This window comes from Plectrocnemia conspersa, unplaced genomic scaffold (assembly GCF_051122295.1).
Source record: "Plectrocnemia conspersa isolate PC_06_02 unplaced genomic scaffold, ASM5112229v1 ptg000008l, whole genome shotgun sequence".
NCBI lineage: Eukaryota > Metazoa > Arthropoda > Insecta > Trichoptera > Polycentropodidae > Plectrocnemia > Plectrocnemia conspersa.
The window spans coordinates 6,251,290-6,268,280 of record NW_028277172.1 but is presented as its reverse complement, the minus strand read 5'-3'; the positions used below and the strand labels follow the sequence as shown (position 1 = coordinate 6,268,280).

The 16,991-nt window shown below is 36.7% G+C and overlaps 2 long non-coding RNA genes across 2 annotated transcripts in view; one reads left to right on the top strand and one right to left on the bottom strand.

The window, feature by feature from the left end:
* Positions 1-6,047: 6,047 nt before the first annotated feature.
* On the top strand, positions 6,048-11,843 carry LOC148232827 (uncharacterized). Its single transcript, XR_015810489.1, has 6 exons — positions 6,048-6,187; positions 6,276-6,579; positions 6,654-6,737; positions 6,987-7,176; positions 7,940-8,026; positions 8,100-11,843. It is a non-coding gene; the product is annotated as an uncharacterized LOC148232827 (long non-coding RNA).
* A 4,249-nt stretch (positions 11,844-16,092) lies between these two features.
* LOC148232821 (uncharacterized) overlaps positions 16,093-16,991 on the bottom strand; it is a 118,184-nt gene continuing 117,285 nt past the window's right edge. Inside the window, exon 3 of the long non-coding RNA XR_015810492.1 lies at positions 16,093-16,167. This is a non-coding gene — a long non-coding RNA (uncharacterized LOC148232821). The remainder of the gene's footprint in view (positions 16,168-16,991) is intronic.

The following is a 16,991-nucleotide window of genomic DNA, read 5'->3' as shown; positions in this document are numbered from 1 at the left end:
TGATTGGCTATGTCAACAAGCAAAATTGACGCATACGGAGTGAAAACAATTCACAAGCCATTATTGAGACGCCATTACATCTACAAAAAGTCATTGTTTGGTGAGCTTTATGGGTGGAATCATTGGTCCATATTTCTTCAAAAATGATGATTGCCAGAACGTTACAGTCAATGGAGAGCGCAATAGATCCATGATTATTGACTTTTTATTCCCCAATTGAATGGCATTAATGTGGAAGAGCTTTCGTTTCAACAGGACGGCGCAACATGACACACAATTTATTGAAGGAAACATTCGATGAGCGCATAATTTCTCGTAATGGATTATGTACTATCAATTGGCCCTCAAGATCCTGTGATTTACCACTCTTGGATTATTTTCTGTGAGGATATGGGAAGTTACTAGTCTACGCCGATAAACCAAAGACGATGGACGATTTAGCAGCCAACATTCGCCGCGTTATTGCCGATAAACGGCCCAGCTGCTCGAAAAAGCTGTCGAAAAATGGACTTCCAGATTGAGCTTTATTCTAAGACCATCGTAAATTAACAGGTTACCCCAATACGTCACTATGCTCGAAAATAATACATTGTATTATTTCAACACATAAAAAAATATATAATTAAAATAATACACAAAAAATATTACATAAAAGTAGCAAACAAAAAAAAACATATAATATTAAAATGATATGATACAAACCGGACCAGCTCCTCGTAGCTGACAGATCAATGTGCAATCCTAGCGTGGTAAAGACTCGGATGCGCATCCTACAAGTGCTTACGAGTGATTAACGTCTTAGGACAGATGTGCTAATAGATATAAATAACAAGGAGAAATAACAATGTAGTGAATAATTGTATTTTTCTGTAGTTTCTTAATTTTAAATTTTGCAGATCACTTTATGTTGTCGTAAAGGATTTACTTTTTTTAATAAATACATGTAAAAATGGTTTTTAAATATATTTAGAATGAAATCTTTCGTAGACAAGCAGTAATGAGATTGAGTTAAATTCAACAAATTCAACGACTAGGTATTATAACAACATCAGACTAAAACTATTAATCTACTGAGTTTTACCTTAAAAAATATAAACCTAAGTTGTTTTGATATATTTATAAGTTTGCCGCAGAGTTTTTACAACGTTAAAAGAAAGTGAATGAAAGTAATACTTGTGACTAGGGGACGTGTAGCTCGAGATAACTATTTTAAGCTTGTTCAGCACACGTAGACTTTATCCTCTCGTATCACTCTCTCTAATCTGTAAAGGTCGGATCGCTGTACGAGTTTCGTGGGAATTCCGCCAGGTAGTATTACGGGGACTCACACGCCGTCGATTTTTCCGCTGTGTGAATATCAAATAATTCCAAGTAACAAAACCTGAATCGATACTTAGTATATTCTTATTATTTTATTTTGTTTATATACATATCTTCATATATTACATATATGTTGATATGTGGCACCGATACTCGTTGTAGATCACATCATACGAAGCGTTGGGATTTTATTCCAAAAAGCTGTAATAATAAAAATTAACAGACAAAACACAAGCGAAATCGTATTTTTTGGAACACCTAAGAATTTAAAAAGCGATTGATCACAATATTCACGCAAACTTTTTAAAATCTTCGAGACATGCATTAAAAATAAGCATTGTATCGTTCAACTAATACATTGCTAAATGAATCCTTTTGTCATTATCGGATGCTCGCCCAAAAAGGTCCACCCGTAAATTTTAAACTTTCATTAGAAGGATACTACAGAAGCCGTATTAAGCAGAACGGTCTATTAGAAATTAGTTTCCTTCGCATTTGCCCAATTAAAACTCACACTCGAATCAGCTGACCATGAGTAATAAGAGACCAGTGAGACCTTCATATGTGAAGTCTGTTAAGCTGCTAATTTTATTGATTCGAGTTTTTCTTCAATACTCAACACACATAATCGGCTATCCTGATTAAGTGGGATTGATTGTATTTTGTTTTAAAGTGACCGTACAAAGTTTACATACTGTAGACAAACAATGGTAAAAAGTATTCGCATGCGATCTCGCAACACTTTTGCACGAACCGGCCGTCAAAGGAATTCCAAAACATGACAACTTTCTGTTTTCGATCTTATTCTTTCACATTAGTGCACGCTTATTTTAATAACAAATATTCAATTTAGTGTCATGGCAACATTTTTCTGATCTTTTCCTGTCTTTACTGAAATAGAAACGACATGAAAAATTCCACCATTCTAGTAAAAGCTATTTAATAAAACCAAACGCCGTCAAACTGTCGCAAAGATTGACGCCCAACAGTCTGCTTTATATTATTGCGGTCGTTTGATATGTTGGTGGATATTCGACATACTCCTTAAACTAATGTACCCCTTCATTCTTCGCATTATAAAAAGAAAAAAATGCATGGATGGAATGAAGCATAAGGTAGCCGACGTAAAAGATTTTGGTACAAGTCGGTTTTATGTCAGCCATCGTCGCACATGCACACGTATACTGAGCACACATACGATGAAACAATTGTGTGCACGCGCAAAAGCCACCTTAACAATCGACTATCGAGTCGTTTATCCGCCGAGTGATGTGATAAAATATTTTCTTGTAAAATAAAATATGTTAAAATTATATTATCAGTGGTTTTCAATCTGTAGGTCACATAAGATCAAAATTTAAATGTTTAAATGGCTTGAAAAAGTACTAAAAACGTTGGAATGAGACTATATTGAAAATGAAAATAATGCGTTTTTCTATTGTTTTGTAAGGTATTATCAAGTAAATAGCCACTTCTGGAACTTTTGCAGCAGCCGATCCTTTCGGCCCCCACAAAAAAATCCAACGGCGGTAAATCATATGATCTAAGCGGCCAGTTTACGTCACCAAATGTGAAATAATGCGACCAGGAAACTTTTCACGCAAAACATCCAACGTTGCACTCGATGTGTGACAAGTTGCGCTGTCTTGTTGAAACCACATGTCTTCCACATCAATATCTTCGATTTTATGGAAGAAAATAATCGGTTAACATGCCTCTATAGCGCTCACCGTTGAATGTTGTAGCCCTACCTTTATCGTTTTCAAAAAAATAAGGTCCAATGACGCCGCCAGACCACAATGACACCAAACAGTCTTTTTTTTTCATGTAATGCTCTCTTGTGAATTACGTGAGGACCTTACTTGCTCCATATGCGATATTTTTTATTAATATACCCAGAGAGATGGAAATGTGCTTCATCAGATAAAAAGATTTACTTTGATAAATCAGCATAAACTTTCTGCTACGCTAACACCCAATCTGCGCATATTTTGTTTTTAGTTATCGTGTTAGCTGAATTTTATAGGAATATAGGTGCAAGTTCAGCTGCAAAATGCGCCAAAGGGAGCTATAAGAAACGCTTAAAAGCTTCGAACGCCGACGAATCAACAATTTCAAGTCTTTGGCCACGATTTCACTTACAACAGCAATTTTCTCGGTTGAACGGGAGCCACGATGATGCATAAGCCTTGCGCTATCTGCAACGCTTCTAGTCTTTTTAATTTTTTTCACAATTTTGCGAATTCTTCGCTCAGTATGACGATGAAATCTAGCATATTCTTTCTGTAAATTTCGACACACAGTACTTATATTATTATAATTTCATACATATTTTTTATTTCTGTAGTACAATAATACGTTGAGTGGTGACTTAGTAATCCATTTCGTAAATTTATTACTGCAAACTAACAGTTGACACTTTGAACATGCGTGATTATTGCCAGCTGTCTGGTATATAGTGCTGCCAACATAGGAAACTCGAACTGGATCATCCTGTAGTTTAAATGGTCCAGAGGAATGACGTCACCGCGCACCACAAAGAAAGTCTATGCGCTCTGGCTTGTCGTCGGGGCTTTGCCCTTTGCCTCCACATTAGCGGACCGCTCTTTTCTGGTTGACCCTTTCATAAAAGTTTTCAGCCCTACAGATGACACGACGCTGGGGCTTCGCTACACAGAAGGCATTTCACTGCTATTATTCAGAGGATCAATTACATCAGAGCGCGCCTCGCTGATGCTGCGTTGCCGAAAGTCTAGTGTAAGATTTCAGCGTCCCTAGATCCTGCGGAATTTTCGTACGATCTCAGAGTAATTTTGTATTTAAATTATTGAAATATAGTTTAATTCAAAGTTATTCTCATTTTCGTCTCATGTATAACGTATTCATTTTTCCTCCACAAAAAACTCTTCAACGTCATTTCAACGTCGGGACGAAAACTTTTCAACCCCTCCCCCAGACACACGCGCGAACCCCGCGCAGGGCCACAGTTGCAAAGATCAAATTTGAAACGGCGAGTTTCATACGGGGTGAAGAGAAGAATGATTTATATTCCGCGTACATTTGCGGCGCGAAGCCTCACAAAAGGAGTGGTTATATCATATTATGAACTTAAAGTTTATTTTACTCCATATTGCCGAAAAAGAAAGATTTAAAAGTTTCGCCCGTCCGCGGATTTCCCGTGCCCCCACTCTTGCGCTTTCACACCATCTGGGGTCGTAAACAAGTGTAAATTTCGCACAGAAAAGAGAAACTTGCGCTAGCGGCGGAAAGGTGGCCTTAAGTAAAAGTATGTGCATGTGGAACGATGTTCGCCGTCCACGGATAAGCTTTAAACTTTTCAGACTTTAATGACAATGTATCTTTGTTGCCTTTCTACACCTCACATTCCAAGATTCGCTCAATGAGCTGACAAAACACAAGGCCGACATAAAATGTAGAAACTGACATAGATATTATCTCGAAAAGACCTAATATCCCTGTCGACGCTCGCACGTTTTATTATTTTGTGGCATCCATAATACGTCGCCAGGGTACAAAGATATCAATATCGTACTCAAGGAATGTCAAAAAATTGTACAAATGCCAGACCCGAAATTGCTTTTATACAAATCTCATCTTCTTTGGTACAAATGTAAATACGTGATAACAAATGTAACAAAACCCTATGAGACAGTTAACTTATTAAAATGATCGTGCTGTCGATGTCAAACTACATGTTGGGTCCGATATATCTGAAGGATTTGGGCAAGCTAATGTCTACGCCTGTCTCTTATCAAAAATGGTCTTAAAGAAAGCGATTAAATAAACAGTAGTTGAGACAACCTGCATCATCATTACTTTAAGCAAGTTTCTCTGATGCATCATAATGGTATTTGTACAAAATATGTACGTAGGTAGGTATATAAACACACTTGTCCTGACTGCGAAATTTAATAATAAGAGATGCAATGGCAACTTTATAGAGATTCTGGCTATGTGCATGACCCATGAATAAAGGAAAAGTAAATCAAGGACATGACAGCAAAATTTAACTGTACCAAGAGAAATATTATCACAGATATTTTTTTCACATCTTTTCCTTTAGCTTAATGTCTATTAGAAAAAGATGTATTTCTTACCGGTACATTTAAGGCCAACAAGCCCGATTTACCGAAGGAGTTAAGTGATAAGGCAAAAGAAATGTATAGTATTATGTTTGGTTTTGTTGGTAACATGTGCTTGGCGTCTCATGTTTCAAAAAAAGTTCCCACTGTTATGTTGCTCAGTACAAAAGTTTTTAGCACAGATAGTGAAGGCAACGAAAACAAACGACCACCGGCGATTAATTTTTATAACAGAATAAGAGGCTGAGTTGGTCTAGAAGACAAAATGACTCGTGAATATTCTTGCTTACGGGTGGCATCATAAGATTCCCTATCGAGCTCGACGGTTTACCGTTACATTCTAATTGGAATCCACTACTATTTGCCCCTCAGCCATACACCGTGGGGATGTTACCCTGCGCTTCTAAAGATATATTTACCATTTTATTTTTATTATATAATAATGTTCTTTTCTTGTAATAAATACAAATATTTTATTTATTACATTTTCGTGCGTAAAAAATTTAAATCGTGCGTATTATTTATTTGAAATTTCACAATTTAAATTACTATACATAATAATAATTCACTTTTATAGCATTAATGCTAGTCAGAATCTTATTCATAGAAAAATATTTTAATTTTAATTATGTTCATGGCCGTTATCGCGAGTGCTAAGACTGTCGATATGCCCCTGCCGCACTGGCGGACCGGTTCTTTTTCTCCTAGCCTGCCGAGGTTGGCGGACGTTCTTTGCGCTGCCGGCGATAAGAATGGTGGACGCCGTAAGTACTGCTATTTATTTTACCATAATTTTTGTATTTGAATTGTGCTGTAAGTAGTTAATTCTCACATAATATTTTGATTGTAAAGAAAAAATGACCACCCGGCGCAAACGACGAAATCAAAGCAACATGGCGGCTCGGCGAAAGATGCCGACGAAATCGACCCAACATGGCGGCCCGGCGAAAGATGCCTACGAAATCAATTCAACATGGCGGCCCGGCGTAAAGTGGAATCGTTCTAATATTCCAGCACCAAGTTGACGCCGGTACCAAGCTGTCACTCGAAACCGGGCGCCGGTATTAACCTCTCGCTCGAAATCGTACGCCGGGAACGTTGTTTTTGTCTACGCATGCGCGTTAAACGGGGAATCAATATCCATGACGCAATAGGGGTGAGTTTTTCACGCCTCCATTATTTGCTTACTTTTCAATGCACCCATTTATTTATATTTGCAACACATTTTAGAATAACGTCGAATGCGATCTTTTCAAAATGACTTCCGATCGAAACTACGGAATAACACGACTTCAGTTATTAACCCTGTGAGTAGTAAGTTATTTTATACACATTTGTTAATTTGTTAGTATACTTTTGGAAACGGATTGGTCTTACTCATTTCTCCATAATTATTTATGTTATTTATTTATTATATATTGCATTTATAGCAAATTTTATTGCCTTGATTTATTTTATTACTTTATTGTATTAGTATGCGTGTTAATAATTTATTTTAACTCTTCTATTATTAAATTTTGTTAATTTATTGTACATATTTTTATATATTATTTGGCTTTTAAGGTTTTGCTAACTCTACGGGGTGTGACTTCACAGCCAAAAAGACACTGTTGGAAACTGGTAATAATTTATTAGTTAATATTACATATTACGACAACCTATGATAGGCGAGATTGTCATTCTCCGAGCGGTGGTGAAGAAGCTGGCGGAGAGACGATGTCGGTGGAAGATCCTCGGAAGTCTTGTAGTTGAGGTAAGTTCCTATCTGCTGCGGTAATAGTCTCCGGGAGACCCTCTCTGACCTAGAGTCACCTCTACTGTGTATCTTCTCCTCATTGGAGACCAGCCTTAAGTATTAAAAGGTTACAAAGCTAGTTGATAAATTACAACCATCCAGGCAATTGTTGCACTCTTTTCTTCAACAAACGAAATATATATACGCCTCTAGAAAATAACATTTGGTTAATGGACATCTTCCCGAGGTCACATTGTGCAACCGGGAATATTGTCGCTATGGTGCTTTTTGTCTTCTGGTAATATATTGTTTACCGTGACCGTTTTGCAACAAAGAAATGTTCTTTTCATGCATCTGAGAATAATTGCGTTGATTTATAATAATATCTAATATTTTATCGCAGTTTCTAGACTTAAGTCTCTCACCTGCTTGACGAGGATTGGTGTCTGTGTGTGTTAACACGCATCACCGTTGCATCGCACGCAACATCGTTGATTTATGTGAAACTCTTTTTCTATACGTAATGGGGGCTTTTTGTTGGGTCCCATCCTTTTATTGTTCAATTCGTCCTTATTATTATGGATGACGATCCTTGGTTTTACTGCGCGAGTTTAATGAATAAAAACCCCAACAGGCTTTTATGATATATTTTGTATCAATTCAGAAGCTCTCAATATTTTTTGCAATGTTCATTTATTTCGTACTTTTTAATTTATTACTATTATTTTCTATAGAAATCGAATTTAAAATTTTATTATATAATTATTTTTTATTTTTTCAGTTATATTATATGTAAACGTAACTATCTACTGCAAAACAGTGAAAGGTCCACTACCAGGCGTGTACGGCGATACTGCTCAAAGGAAATGTGAGGATAATTATAGCCATTGGCAAATTTTATCTAATTTGTTGACATACTTAACATTTGCTCATAATTTTAGATTTACATTCTGGAATCGATGTAGAATCGCTATTACCGGAAACGCTCAAGGTAACAAAGCTACAGGAAAAACTCTCCAAGACACTTCATCGACAACAATAGTACTTAAGTTTTAGTTATTATTTTTTTATACTAGGTCCTTTGGTTGTGTACTCGTATATCATTTTTTAAAAGACGACATTTTAATTATAATCATCGTTTCGTATCTCAATGGACTTATATTGGAGGAAGCGAGAAAGTTGTATGTTCAGTTGAACCTACAATGCTATTTAGATTTACATTGTGTAGATCGCTTAGCATGTATAAATGAATCCCCCTACATAATCCACTTGTATAAATTCATTAACCACATAATACACGTTATTTTTTGGGGGAAAAGGTCCTCTATAAATCTTGAATATTGAGTCTGGTTATATTGCCAGCTACATTTACAGAATCGTCATACTAGCTTCATTTGTCAGTAAACAAAGTATTTTATATTTATAAAAGTATCTAATTTCTCTTTTTCCTCTTTAAATTTTACGATTTGAGCACACTTATCCTTATGTTTTTTAGGATTACTATATATATCGCCAATTTGATGTTGTTTCGTATCCACCGTGGAATGTTTAAATGAGGGTTTGAAGTTTTCTAGCAAAAGTAGCAATTTCCTAGCTTTTATTTGATAAATACGCCATAAAATAATTATAAATTCTATGTAATAGCTACGACTTGATGAAGGTCGATATATATATATATATTATATCAGTCAAATGACTGACTATGAAGTTATGTGATGGAATGCTACGGAGCATATTAGGGGGAAGGTATTTTGATTTTACTATAGAAACTCCTGCTCCAGTATCAATTAAAAAACCTTTTGACACATTTCCAAATAATAAATGCATATATTTCATGGAACTATATATACTAATATTAAAATTTATAATCTATGCGGTGTCTAATGACTCGAATTGACACAGACTGAATCCCGTTAAAATGATTAACTGTAATTGAAGGGCATGACTATATTACGATCATTAATTTTGTTATATCTTAATACATTCATCATATAGATAGCCATAAGTGTTGCAATATTTTACTTGATTTTGATCACAGTTCTTATTTTGGTGATCGTATGAATTGATATAAAATCTTTAATAATAAGCATGGATGGCTCAGATTTTCCTTCCACCGGTGGAACTTTACCGTCGTCTAAATCTAATAACCATTAGGCGAATAATATCTCGCTTTCTAATGATATAATATTAGTTTTTAATTGTTTTTAAGTGTTTTTAATCGGTACTTCATCTCATATAATATCTTTAATCATTTTAATTGATAAATTACATGTTGAATCTGGAAAAAAATGCGGTGTGGCATGTTACTCCACCAAGAAGCAACAATGCCGCTATACTTGTCCAAGCGACGGATGTTTTCTTATCTTTTCCTCTCAACGTGTGAATGAGGGTTTTATATAAGTTTTACCTGTTTCTCCAGGACCATCTATGAAAAAACAATTATTATTATCCAATGCAGCACTCATCATTATTGCATTTGAAGCGGTCAGTATACGCTTTAATTCATAGTTTTTCGGCAGTGCCAGTTGACGATTTGTGATATGACGTTTGTACAGCGAACTGTACAAAGGTAAAATTTAATTTTTTTATTATTTTCGTCGAATTTAGTGGCGTAAATATATTGGGTTTTATCTTGATGTTGTCCCAGAAGGTGTTGATTGTGCTTTTAAGTATATTTATAAATATATATCAAAACCTTTCGACATATATTTATAAATATACTTAAAACCGATAAACAAATTTCGACATTGATGTGAGCATTATATTTTTTTCTAAAGTATAGATTATAAGGAACGACAAATCGATTATCACATTTTCCCCTAATCGCATGGTTTTCTGCGCTGTTGTCTCGCCTCCTGTATAACCTGAAAAAGTATTGTCAGTGTCCGTGAAAATTAATTTTGGAAAATTCTTTTTAAATTTTCCATCTACCATGCGTATTGAGTTAGGACTCAATATACTGCACGGACCGTGTATGTAATTTTTTTAAATAACATAAATGAATATTATTTGTTAATTTATTGTTATTTAAAATTTGTCATCATTGCACAGAATGAAAACACTGCTTAAATGGGGAAGGGCTCTTTTGTTCTTCGATGACGTAGACCCATGCAGACACTTCCAAAAATATGCTTTTCGGTTACGTCTTTGATAAATTCAACAACTTTCAATTGAAACACTGGCAATTTAATCTGGCCGATCGCTAGCATTTTTTTTAAAAGCTAATTTATTTTGTACTTTCGGCCACCACTTGGGGGTTACACGTAAAAATGATGAATAAATTAGGATGTCCGAATTTTCTCACCATTGTCATCGAATCCTGGTACAACTTATTCATGTGACACGGTCCACCTGTAAAAGCTGAAGGAAGAATAATAACATTACCTACCAGAGCGCTTTTTTCCTCCGCAGTATTCCTGACATAATCGTGTAATTCTTTATACGATTCTACGCGCAGTTGCTGGTGATGCCTAATGTAATTTAATTTATTCGATTCGCACACAATATATCCATGAATCAGATACTGCTTAAAAAGTTGACACGAAAAATAAACCAAATTAAATACATGCCTGCATACTGCTATTCTATTTGCATAAAACTGCATCACTCTAACAGTAGTGCGCCATTGTCTGGTAGAGAAAGCAGTGATGTTGGATTCCCGTAGTTCACTCAATGTAATGATAAATTTTGTAAACACATCCTCATCTCTAAAGTAATTTCTAAAAACGAATTCGTCCAGATACACCTTGAATAGACTCTTCAGTCCCGAATTGCCGCTTTAATTTCCTCTTGGCCCGCATCCACAAATTCTGTATATTTTGAGTGTGGACAAACGAGTCGTTTGGATCCACGAAGTTTTGTTCGTGGATCACTACCGAGTGCTGATATATTCCCTAGTTGATCTTTCAATGTTGGCATATGATGCCCATCCATCTGAGATAATGTGGGTACCGGGGAAAATATGCTGCAATATGCAGGCCTCTAAAGTGGCTGCAGTACGATCCGGTACCTCTACGAGAAAGCATTTGTTACTTCCTCTCTCAGTGCCGCCGAAGACCCAATGTCCCTCTCTGTAGTGGCCTCCATGGTACTACCGGTGAAAAATTTTTGATTCGTCAATTTACACGACAATTGCCTCACCATTATTGTCAGTACCACCGAATCCCTCATAATGTTTATTCAACCATGTTGAGCATTCATGCCGCTTAAAATTACACCAATCGATCACATTTTTTTTATGCACATTGGCTTCACGGGCCATTCGCCGCTGCGGATCATCACATCACCAAGTGTATACTAGTATTAAAATTTGTTGAATTTGGTGATGACTTAATACGTAAATTGATATAACCAAAACTTGATAGTCTTTTCATCTCCCCATCGAGACATGATTACGAAAACAAAATATTACCTATTTAAAAGACACGATTATTTAATACATAAATAAGGCCCTCACTTCGTTTGTTATAATGGTAATATAGTTGGGTTTCTAGTTAGAAGTCGTGCATACAGCTCATGTCTGCTGTACACTTTCTCGGAGTCGGCCGAGGTCCTCGGTATAGAATAAATCCCAAGCCTCTAGGTTAATTGTTTAAGATACTTGCAGATTCTCTTCTTCTGCATCTGTCAACCAGCCGCTTTGTGCGATCTATATGCGTGTTTTGAACACAAAAAATTAAAACAAATTGAGAAAAGAGAGATAATATATGATTGAAATGCACTGTGGTGCTGCGAAGGATTCCTTGTACTCGTTTGACCGATAATTTTGTCGCCTTAGCAACAAAATTACTGAAGCAGATCCTACTCGGTCTGGCACCCGTTTAGGCTAATTTGCAAAAACCTAAACATTGTTGCCTTTCTTCTTGTGCGCTAGTTCGATTCGAAAATCGCTGCATTTGCTGCAGTCGCTGCTTGTGTGCGCATAGACAGCGACGTTTATGCTGTTTTTCTCACAGCATGCAGCGCGGTGTGTTGTTGCACTTAGTCACAATGTGGCCGGACAGACCACATCGAAAGCAGCACAGCACCTTGACACATTCGGCATATGACGCACGTGACAGTTGCTTCCTAATTTTATTAGGGCATCAGAATTGGACGTGTGCCTTGTTTTAGCTACACAAACTTGTATGCCGCATCTTCTGCAAGGCTTAGATCTATCGGTCGCTTTGCATCTGGCAGCTATGTGTCCGAAAGCCATGCACCGAAAGCAGCACAGGACTTCGACAGATTCTCGCACACGGCATATGACGCACGTAACAGTTGTTTCCTAATTTTAGTAGGGCATCAGATCTGGCCGTGTGCCTTATTTTAGCTACACTAACTTGTGTGCCACTATGAGATGGTCACAAGCTTGTCACTGACGAATTCTTGTAGAGACCTTGGTGTCAACAACGTCCTCGACGGTGACACCCTCATCAAGAACCCTGAGACTTAGATCTATCGGTCGCTTTGCCTCTGGCAGCTGTGTTCGAAACCCATGCAGAGAAAACAGCACAGCACCTTGACACATTCTCGCACTCGGCATATGACGCACGTGACAGTTGTTTCCTAATTTTAGTAAGGCGACAGATTTGGCCGTGTGCCTTGTTTTAGCTACACAAACTTGTGTGCTGCATCTTCTGCAAGGCTTAGATCTATCGGTCGCTTTGTATCTGGCAGCTACGTTTCCGAAAGCCATGCACAGAAAGCAGCAGAGGACTTCGATACATTCTCGCACTCGGCATATGACGCACGTGACAGTTGTTTCCTAATTTTAGTAGGGCGTCAGATCTGGCCGTGTGCCTTGTTTTAGCTACACAAACTTGTGTGCTGCATCTTCTGCAAGGCTTAGATCTATCGGTCGCTTTGCCTCTGGTAGCTGTGTTCGAAAGCCATGCAGAGAAAACAGCACAGCACCTTGACACATTCTCGCACTCGGCATATGACGCACGTGACAGTTGTTTCCTAATTTTATTAGGGCGTCAGATTTGGCCGTGTGCCTTGTTATAGCTACACAAACTTGCCTGCTGCATCTTCTGCAAGGCTTAGATCTATCGGTCACTTTGCATCTGGCAGCTACGTGTCCGAAAGCAGCACAGGACTTCGACAGATTCTCGCACACAGCATATGACGCACGTAACAGTTGTTTCCTAATTTTAGTAGGTCATCAGATCTGGCCGTGTGCCTTATTTTAGCTACACTAACTTGTGTGCCACTATGAGATGGTCACAAGCTTGTCACTGACGAATTCTTGGAGAGATATTTGTAAGGCGTCAACAAAGTCCTCGAGGTAACGCCCTCGTCAAGGTCCCTGATGGAGATGGTAGTCATGTGGAAGGGTGCGGGCCTTCGCACCGAATATTTTTGCTATGATGGCTTGGAGAGCGTCAGCTTCTTCGCCCTCCTGTTTGCGCCTAAAAATTTGCTCCCCCTTTGCATTGCGCTGGATTGTACCGACCTCCGTATTGGTATTTTTCGAAGCAGTGTGTACACTACGAAAAACGTTCGCATAGAGCCCCGGTTTTTCGAATCAGTACTGCTCACGATTGCTTGAGGTGATGCTTTCTGATTTTTCAGGGTTTTTGCATCGCCTTAATACGTAAATTAATACGACCAAAACTTGATAATCATTTCATCCCCTAATCGAGACATGATTTCGTAAACAAAATTTGACCTATTTAAAAGGCACAATTATTTCATATATAAATAAGGCCCTCACTTTGTTTGTTATAATGGTAATATAGTTCGGTTTCTAGCTAGAAGTCGTGCATACAGCTTATGTCTGCTGTACACTCTCTCGGAGTCGGCCGAGGTCCTCGGTATAGAATCAGTACAATATACAGCGCGAAGCGTTATTGCACTTTGCCACAATGTGGCCGGCTAGACCGCATCTTCTGCAAGGCTTAGATATATGGGTCGCTTTGCATCTGGCAGCTGTGTTTGAAAGCCATGCAGAGATAACAGCATAGGAACTAGACACATTCTCGCACGCGGCATATGACGCACGTGACAGTTGTTTCCTAATTTTAGTAGAGCGTCAGATCTGGCCATGTGCCTTATTTTAGCTACACAAACCTGTGACGCCCTCGTCAAGGTTCCTAATGGTGACGATGGTTATGTGGAAGGGTATGGATCTTCGCACCATCTGCTTCTGCTATGATGGAGTTTCATCGCTCTCCTTTTTGAGCCTAAAAATTTGCTTCCCCTTTTAGCATTGCAATTATCACAGCGACGACTAGTTCCTTTGGCTGGCCATTGACCAAAAATAAAATTTGTCTTTTATTTGATCCTCGTGAACTTTGTCGTCATTGAGACTTCTTATTTATGAAATTCCCAATTAGTTCGTCAGCTAAACTCATTCTAAAAGCCAAATGAGAAATTGGTTTTTATTTTCTTCTTTAAGAAATCATTATTTGCTTATACAAAATATAGGAATTCACAATACAACAATCAACAAGATATTAAAAAAATTAATCCACCAACGCGCCGATTTCCAAGTTATATCATACGATGAGAGGAATTGATCGAATCGATCAACTCCACCCATATATAAATTGTAATATGCTGCGCTTGATGGACAATTTACCCGGTCCCTTTGATCCTGTTTATTTTCCTTGCGATTGTTGTTATGTTTGAAGCCTCCTGCATATTTGAGACAACACATACGGATTTTCCCCTTCCATTTTGTTACATTTATAGAGTTGCAAGTAGAAAAATCTGATAAAGCAAATCTCTATAAGAAGCGATTTGATTCTTTGTGAATTGCTCCTAATTGACAATATTGTTCCACAAGCAAAAAATTTTTTTTGTAGTAAACTATGTACTAGTTTTATCGAGGAGAAAAATCGATCAAAAAATATGCAATAACCCCGGTTCTCAAAAACTTGTGTTAAATGCCTAACAACCTTCTCGAGGTCAACATTTTTATCTACAGAAACACATTTTCCCTCATAAATTTTAAAATTAATCATATAACCGGTAACGGCACAACAGATGACCCAAATCTTAAAACCTCTCTTGATGGGTTTCATCGGCATGTATTGCTTCAAAGACAATCTGCCTTTGAAAGCAACCATGCTTTCTTCGACCGAAAGAAACCTGCTGGGCTTAAAAACTTCGCCAAACGTTTTCAATGAGTGTGAAGATCGGTCTTAATTTATACAGTTTATCAAAGTTGGGGCTACCCATAGAGTAAAGAATGTATATAAATATAATAGAGACGGCAATTATATGGGAAAATCATGCGTACTTTTGACTCGATCGCTAGTCTCACAATCATTAATCTCCCCGTGTGCGCTTGCGCGGTGCAATGCTGACGGACAAAATGGCCTTGTGATGTTTGACAAAGGAATAGGGCTGTTACATTTGTAATTTCTTAATTTATATTTTTCTGTATTAATTCACTTATCACCGATAATTATTATATCATTACAGACCTTTTATTATTCATTTCCTTGTCACATTGAGGTAGAATAAATGGCGTGATTATTTTTAAGTGGTGTCTCTAGTAGACCTAATCCACGTGTGTTTTGAATATGACAGGTAAATAAAGAAATCAAATTAAATTTGAATAACTTCCTTTAAAATGATTTAGCTTACTTAGTAAACATCGCCTGCTAATTTTAGCTAAAAAAAGAATTCTATTATTTACATATTTATCAGCAACAGCTCTAAATGATTACTTGTAGGGGCTTGTTCAAACATATAATTTTTTAATGATTTAAAAATATCTCCTACACCTATAAATGATTTTAAAATTTTACTTACAATATAATATTTAGGTAATCATTTTTTTTTGTTAATTTTGCTTAAGTAAATATTGTATAAATGTTTCACATTTAAAAAAAATTTTCTTCACGTCAACAGACGGCGACAACAAGCCTCCCCGATTTTTGTGATTTATAAAACTATTATTATTGGAACCTAAAAGGGAATCTATGCAAATTTCACAAACAGTTTCTTTAGATAAACTTTTTACTACATAGCCGGCTATGTATGCCACAATTTCGCGAGAACTTGCAGTTTAAAAATCTGGTAATAAATTTAAATCGTCAAAATTTTCATCAGTATCATTGACTTCAGTAATTCTATGCCTATCTGATGCTATATTGATATGGTTGGATGGAGACAATATGCTAATATTTTCTAACGGAATGCAATTACCCCTAAACGAGTCCTAATTCTAAGTGAGTAAGAAGTTTTTATAAATAGCCCTAAATTGTCATGCCGTTGGATTATTATTATGCCCTCCATGATATCTAATATTACCAAAAAAAAGTTCTATATGGTCCTGACTAAAATGGTATATAACTTAATACCCCTTCTTGTTCTACCAAACTATTATATAAGTGTTCAGCGCTATTCATGCAAATTAAGAATCCTAGAAATACTGTTTTTATTCTACCAGAAACTACTCTTTCGCCATTATAGTGAAGAGATTTATGTATTTTTAAACATATTCAAAAAAGTTAAAAAATCTCTAAATGGTTTTCAATACATAAAGGTTTCTTAAAGTTTACCTGCTTTATATTTGTTTACTTTAAAATATCGAATAAATGATTGAGCTGAATACTTGGCTAATTTGTTAATAGTGACAAGCCATTTTCCTCACTTCCCTTGTCTGTTATTGGCTTAACTATATTTTCTAAATTAACCATTTTTTTGTTTCTACGATAAAGTATTTGCCTTAGTGCGTGTATTATTTTTTCATGTTTTTTTGAAATAACCCTAACATGATTTAATTTTTGTAATAAATTAATTTTTCTAGGAAAATTGTAATCTTCAGTATTCGAAATTGAGGTTGACGGGAGTGGAGACGATGGTTGGTTTTGAAACTGGACTGAGTTTAGTATTAA